Here is an 8,032-nt window from a genome sequence, read left to right as displayed (position 1 = left end):
TGCCATAGGCCGAGGCAGCCTCCACGTCACTCCCGGATGGCCAATCAGGGCGGAGGGAGGCCGGCAAGTCGCAGAGACTGGAGCGCGACGAGGCCCCGCCCAGGGCCGTGGCGCGTGCGCCCCTGCGCGCCGGCCGGTGATTGGCGCGCGGCAGGTGCGTGCGGCCCCGCCCCGGGGCCGGGGGCGGATCGTGCCCGGGCTAGCCAGTCCCCGGGGCTCCGGGCAGAGACGGGGGCCGCCGCCCGGGCTTGCGGTTAGTCTGACTTGAGGCTGGAGGGCAGGGCGGCCAGCCAGACCCGTCCGGTCCTACGACGTTTGCGTTAACCCGCGACTCTGGGGGTGTAGGGTCAGCGAGGTCTGCGTGCTTAGACCCACCCGGCCTCCGCCCCAACTCCGCCTCCGCTGACTCGCTCCGGGAGCAAACTCTTGAGCCGTCTGCTGGCCTGAGCCCCGCGCTTGGCCTGCCGAGCCCGGTTTTACCAAAGAACCCCCCACCCTTGGTATCTAATCCAGCTCCTCTTCCTCCCCCTGATTTCTAATCAAGTTCCTCTTTCCCCGACACTTGAATCAGCATCTCTAACAACCTCTCAGGGAAAGAGGGGCGTTTTCAGAATGAGGGTGGCGGGGTCGTTGAGGGGGCCCTAACCCAGGGCGGAGATTACCATGGGGGTACACTGTGCGTAGGAGATACTCCATGCATGTGTTCTGAGTGCCTGAATGAACGAATTGGTCCAACAGATTCTCCTGTAAATTTGAATTGGAAGGCTAATTAAGTAGTTATCTGTGAGGGCTAAAGCAGAAAGAAATCGTTAAGATAGAGAGCTCCAAGGGAGTGTGTGGACTGAAGCTATGAAGAAGCAGAAACCACAAATACTACAAGCTTAAAAATAAATTTACAGAATGGAAGGGAAGAACAGGCAAAGAAAATGGGAGAACTGAGTAGACACACAGGAGACAAGCAAGGCAGAGACAGCCTGGTCCCTCCTTCCACAAGCTCCCAGAGCACCAGACACCCTTGTAGATTATGGTTTTTACAGTGAAACCCATTTGTTTTAAGGTGGTCTGAGAGCATTTCTAAACCTAACTAAAAATAGCCTTCCACTTTGTCTCATTTTTTTACTCTTAATAACTCTGCAAGGAATGAATTACTATTTCCATTTTACAGGTAACTATATTAAGACACATAGAGATTAGTTAATTTCCCATCTCTCGCGATCTCAGAACAGAGTTTGACAGCAAGTGATGCTCCAGGTGGTATCAAAACCACAACGATGAGGGTAGGTACTGACTCTTTTTATTGTTTCCCTGGTTTCTATCAAAATGTTTAGAACACAGTAGGGGCTCAGTTAAGATTTGTGAAATGAATGAATGAGGAATCTCTTTTATCATCAGTTGGTCAAATGAATCATACATCTAAAAAGTTAGCTGATATAATGGGAAAGAATTGTTTTCATAGAAATTAAGAAAATTATAAGGGCCAATATTAACTTTTTAATTATCCAAGAAATATGTATAAAAACAGTGTATCTGTAAATTTTAAGAATCAGGAAAAAATAACTGAGGAATTCAGATCTTTGAAAGAATGGACATTGTCCTGTGTTATTCACTCAACAATTCAGAGATCACCCTTCAGCTTATAAAATGACAGGGAGTTCCTTTAAACTTTGTTTAGATAGAAGCTAGAAACAGCCACTGATATACTTTTGTTGACAACATACCGAATCACACATGCTTTTTGTTTTGTTAATGAAAAAGCATGCCTTGTTGTGGTCCCTCATGCGATAGAATTCTCAGTTAGTCAGGACAGGCCAAGTTCTGCTGCAATAACAAATTAACCCTGAAATTTCCATGGCTTAGGATGCAAAAGTTTATTTCTCTCTCATGTTATGTGTCTGACATGGATCAGAAAGGGACTTTGCTCCACAGAGTCACTCAGAGACTGGAGTTAACAGTTAACATTGACCTCAGCACATGGACTCATGAAAACTAGGGCAGGAAATGAGAATAGCTGAGAGTCTTGAACCAGTTCTTGGATGCTTCCTCCATTCACTGTCCAGAGCTACCCACGTGACTTGCCTAACGGCCAAGGTGATAGGAAATGTGGGGCACCCGTGACTGTTCAGTGCATGGACAGTGCACTGGGCATGCCGGAGTACCCCAAGATGCTGCCCTTGACCCTTGTCCCTCCTCCACCCTGCAGTCTCCCAGGTGGTCTTATCCAGGGTTCAGTTCTTCTTTGTGTCTCCAGCCTGCAGGGGTGTCCTGGACTGGTACCATCCGGCTGGTGGGTGGGCTGGGTCCTGACGTGACAGGCTATGAGGCTGTGGTGGTCCTGGGCTGGTGCCTGTCCAGGGGCGAGTGGAGCAGGGTCCAAGAGGCCTGGCAAGCTGCTTGGCCTGAGGTATCCCAGTACTGTTGCTGAAAGGCTGCTGAGCGGGGTTGGGTCCCGATGCCGAAAAGCTCGGGAGGATTCCAGAATAGCGCTTGCCAGCACCAGGGTCCTCGCAGCAGAACAGACTCCCACACGTGGCTGCTGCCAGTTCCTGTGGCCCCATTCTGGGGCCTCATCTTCCTGGTGCAGGACCCCTGGTCTGGGGAGTCTGATGTGGAACTCAGACCACTGGCCCCTGGGGAGAACCTCTACAATTGTACTTACCCTCCCAATTGGGGGTGACTCCCCCAGGGTGGTGGTCTTGGCGCTACTCCATCTCTGCCCTGTGTACCCATTTTGTTTTGGTTCCTTTTAAATATCCTTAGTTGTACAAGCTCTTTTCTGTGGTCTTCCAGTCTTTCTCATCAATTGTTGCTCTGTAAAACGTGGTGATTTTGGTGTGCCTGTGGGAGGTGAGCTCAGGGTCCTCCTTCTCCACCATCTTGGCCACTCTCTCCTCTGCCCATTCGTTTACCCAGTTACCAGCTGGGCGTCTTCCCTGGGATCTCACGTATAGACACCTCAGGCCAACTTGATTCATGTAGGGCCTTTGATTTTTGCCTCCAGAGACTGCTCACTCTCCCTCAAGTCTTTCCCATCTTAGTAAATGGCCATACATCTACCCAGTGGTTCACGAAATCCTTGCTTCTTCACCTTAACCCAACACTCTCCATCCGTGTCATGCCACATCTCTGTAGGCGCAATAATATGCTGAGTGCTGGACTTTCTCTTTTGTTTTCAAAGAAAGTATAATTAGAGTTTTCACTGATGATGAGCCAAGTATGAAAACACCTGACCCAGTCGGACTGTAGAGTGCGGGAGGGGAGTGTGGGTTGGAGCCCATCCCCTGGGTATTTAAATAGTTTCAGCTGTAGCATTAAGAATGAAAATAGTTATATGGTGGCCAAATGTTGGCCTGTTGGTTAATGAGTCAGTGAAATGTCTGTTCTTCTTGTTTAGAAATATGTCTTTTAAACTGAAGGTTTTTCCTTCTTCTGATAGTAAGGCTGAAATATTTATAGACTTAAATCTCCAGGACTTCAAAGAGCGTTAAAGTGACACAGCTCTGAAATTTGCAGAGACTTGTTCTGTGAATTCATTCACAGTTGTGTTGTGTAAATGTTTCATGTGTATCTGTGAAGAAACATTTATTATTTCATTATTTGGGGCAGAGTTCTATGTATGTCTGAATCAACCTTGTTAATTGTCTTGTTCAGATCTTCAACAACAAAGAAAAGGAAGAAGGGGAAAGAGGAGGCAGGAGGAGGGAAGGAAGGAATCCAAAACCTAAAAAAAAAGTTTCTGTGGGCTCTATCACCAAATTATGTCTTCAGTCCCCCACGTCTCCTTGTGGCCTTACTGTGTCCTCCACTGAGCCTTCAATGCCTCTCTCTCTGCTAGAACACAGGGGGGTTTAAATTTTTATTTATTTATTTGGGTGGGTACTTTTTTTTTTTTTTACTTATTTATTTTTAATGACGGTGCTGGGGATTGAACCCAGGACCTTGTGCATGCTAGGCACACACTCTACCACTGAGCTGTGCCCTCCCCCCACCTTTTTTCAGAAATACTGTTTTCACAGGTTCACTGCCTGTCTCTCTCTGCTGGACTCAGGGAGGTTTTTGGGAGGAAAGGACTCTCTTGTTCTCTTCCACATCTTCAGTGCCTGGAATGGTGACTGTCCCATTTTAGAAGCCCCATCAATATCTGTCATCCATAGAAAGCATGTTCCTAAATAATATTTAGTGATACGCTGGCCTTCCCCTGGTAAGTGAATTAAATGAAAAGAAGAAAAAAAGGTAGGATAGAAAACTTGTCGCTATGAGCCTGATCTGGTCTTATAAGAAAAAAAAATACATACATTAAAACAAAATAAGAAGAAACATGTCATTTGTGTCAAGGGTCTCTCTAGGTGATGTTTATAATGTTAAAAATGCTTCCGCAGTTCAACTGTTAAAGAGTTTTTTTCCCATAGACAGAATGTATATAATTAAACAAGATTTTTTCATAAAGAAAATTATCCAGAGGGCGAGTAGAGGGTGTTGTATACATTGTTCTATGTCCGTGGCCACGCGTACACACTAAGGCAAGCCAAATAACTACCATTCCACTTGCTAGCGTACAATTCTGAATATTCAAAAAGAAATCTGGGTGTGGGTGTAGCCCAGGGGTAGAGCACGTGCTTAGCATGGTCCTGGTTCAATCCCCAGTGCCTCCATTAAAACAACACGAACTAAGTCTGAGTTGATGGGTATGTGTGTTCTTGGTATTTGTTCTGTCTGCTTCTGATCATATCACATTATGATTCTAAGGTAAAGTTCTTTAAGAGTCACCAGAAGAGAGACAAGAAGGTTTTACGGTTAAGACTGAAAATGGACAGACAGATAAAACTGACGTCAGATATTAGTATCAACTAATAGGAGTCTTCAGGGCCCACTGAGAAGTGTGGTTTTGCAGTTACCCCAAGTTATGTCTGACGCCACCCCTATTGCTTTTAAGTTGGAAATTGTAGTGGTTTATGCAAATTTAGCGAAAGAGAGAGTCTTGGACTTTTATTGGCAGGGTTTTCTTGCACCTCCCACTGTCATAATTGATTACAGACTGTTCTCTGATGGAAGAACAGAATCTCGAGGCCAAGAAAATATCACACGTACATGATAAACCATCTGCTTTGTCCGGCAACTGAGAACTAATCACGTGGGCAGCGATCCTAGCGGGAAGGGGCTGCCAGCCCGACGGTGCCCAGTTCGCCCTCGGCTGGACGTCTGAAGGTGGAGAGAGACGTGTTTTGGCAGCCGCTCTGCCAACATCTGACACCTGTCACCCGTAGTTCCCCATCATCGCGAGTTCCAAAAAAATCATTTCTGCCAAACAGCTTTTCTACTGCCGGACCATGGAAGGAGGGCGTCTCAGCCTGATGTGTTTCTGGGGATCTCCCTTTTATTTGAGTTCACATCTCCAGTAATCCCTTTTCATGCCTTGCCTTACAGCCTGTCACTTTGTGGGAAAGAGAACCTTCCCTAAGCTGATGTAGAATAATGGCAGCAGAAATGAAGGGAACAGGACGGAAGGTGTAAATGCTCACGGCTTCCCCGACACGGGTCAGAGCGGGCTTCTCCACCAGGGTCCGCAGGAAAACAATATCCCCCTCCACCCCTGCCCTTTGGGAAGATTAACATGTGCGTTAATAATACCTTTTAAAAAAAATGAACAAGGAACTTGACATGTTTGCAGATACAGTCGTCCCTCAGTGTCCACTAGGGATTGGGTCCAGGACCTTTCTCAAACACCACAATCCGAGGATGCCCACCCTGACATACAGTGGCGCAATATTTGCATATAACCCACACACATCCTCCCGTGGGGACTTTAAATCATCTTTAGATGACTTACAATACCTAATGCAGTGTAAATACTGTGTAAATAGTCGCCGGTTCGCACTGCAGGTTGCTCCCGCCTGTGCCATTAGTGCCACCTAGTGGACTTCCCAGGAAGTGCTCCACGTTGCCACCCACCGAGGCCCGAGGGTGCTGGGGGACCAGGCCAGAGCCAAAGCCTGGGCACCCCAAGTGGAATGGAAGCCTGTGATTTGGGTAAGCATAAGTGCCCAGCTCCCGTGGAATGCTGAGGCAGGGTCCCAGGGAAATCAGCGGGGCTGTCTTACTGTGTTCTCAGGCTGCCCAGCTCTGCCTGCCCCCGCCCCCTGTGGTCAGAGGATGGGACCTGCCCCTCCAGGCAGTGGGAGCCCAGAGCCTCAGCCCAAGCCACCAGCCACCATCTCAGCACGGCCAGCCTTATTTCTTCATGCCTTGGGAGAGATTAGGTCCATGGGAATCCCAAGTAGATGTCTGTGGCTGAGTTTACCCCGTTTCATGAGGATAACGTGTGTCCATGGTGTTTGAAGTCCGCTAGCTTGTGTGTGCTCTTCAAGCTGTGTGAACATTTTCCCTTCATTTTTAAGACCACTTCCCATCCCCTTACTTTTGGAAAAGGATCAAACTCTATTTCCAAACTCAGCTGCATCTTATCAAATGTGTTTCCCTAAAACTCATTTGCTTGAGGAATCCCATCCTGTCTCATCAGAAAGTGCCTGCTGCCACCCTGGGGCATTGGCATTTGCTGTTAGAGCTCTGTGAGATCTTGGGGGACCTGTGAGTTTTGTTTCCCTGGGAAGCTTCTGAAAACAGGGGGCATGGGTTTTGTTTGTTCCTCTCCTCCCTGGGAGCCAGGCGTGGCCCTGCGTGTTCATGGTACCTGTGCACCGTCAGCACTTCGTGACATGCGGACCTCCACACCCACGGTCACCAGCATCTGCGACAGAGAGCAGGGCAGAGATGACCTGGTGCCCTGAATCCGGCACGGGGAGAAAGTCCACCGGAACATTTCATTTTGGTGCAGACTCTGTGCACTGACTTCAAGTCCCAGATCCCTGGAAAGTCATCAGGAATAGACAAGTGCTCACTGGATCACCAACAGAAGACCTGGGATTCCAAAGTCTTCAGTCCATCTCCACTCGCAGAGAGGGCACTGCTGTCTCAGGTTTGAATCTTCCAGCCCTGGGATGAAATGGGTCCGAGAGTGCATGGGAAGGGGCCCTGGGTTTATCCTGAGCCGGCTGCTCCAGCAGTGGAGCACTTGCCTTTCCTGCCTCCTCCCCACCTCAAACAGCAGAGCTCTGCACGGGAGAAGCCAGCGTTGCTGGGTGGCTTTGGAAGAAGCAGTGTTGTAGCATTATTAACAGATACGACATCGATACTGCAGGGCACACAGATGGGGGAGGGACCTGGCTGGACAGCAGGTCGTGCAGAAGAGGATTCCAAGGATGGTTAAGAGCGGCAGCCAGGGGCCCTGGAAACTCCCAAGAGGCCCCGCAGACTCCACCAGGCAGAAACCCAAGAGGAAAGTTCGCCCTGCTTTTCTCCAAGAAGAGTGGAAATCCGTGGGGGGCTGGAGACAAAGGGGAATTTTGAGAGTCCTTGTGAGATTAAACATCCCATGAAGTGGAGTTACTTGGGAGGAACAAGGAATGTCTTAATCTGGACTTTCCCACAATGACCAGTATTAATCTTACTGCCTACAACTCAGGTCAGAAGTAAACTGGAAAGCAGCCTTCAGTGACTGAAAGAGGCAGGGAACCAGAGAGAAAACGAATGTCTATGGTAACGTCAAAAGGGCTGTTACGGCCCTCTGCGTTACCCATCGCTCCCGGGAAAGATGCTGGGCTGAGCTGCCAGGTCTGGGAGCAGCCTGGACCGGGGCCTGGCAGTTTGCTGGACTTGCCCACCCCTCTGCCCACTCTGCCTCCCCACCCGCCGCCTAGGCAGCCGTGGCCCAGCCCTCCCGGGAGGGATGCAGGAACAATCAGAAACCAGGCTCAAGCCACCGACTGCCGCCAGCACCCGGGAAAGCTTTGGGGGGAGGCTCTCTAGAGAACCCCCAACCCCAAATCTGGAGGTGGCACTGAGGGCTTCTGGGAAACCGGGAAATGCTCACACCCAAGGGGACTAGCTGGCAGTGATCAGGGGACTAGCATCTTATGCCAGGTCCCCGTGGCAGTGACTGACCCACCTTCTGAAGGCGGGCTGCGGCTTCGCGCTTGTA

The sequence above is a fragment of the Camelus bactrianus genome, chromosome 34 (assembly GCF_048773025.1).
Source record: "Camelus bactrianus isolate YW-2024 breed Bactrian camel chromosome 34, ASM4877302v1, whole genome shotgun sequence".
NCBI lineage: Eukaryota > Metazoa > Chordata > Mammalia > Artiodactyla > Camelidae > Camelus > Camelus bactrianus.
Note: the sequence above shows the minus strand (reverse complement) of the source record.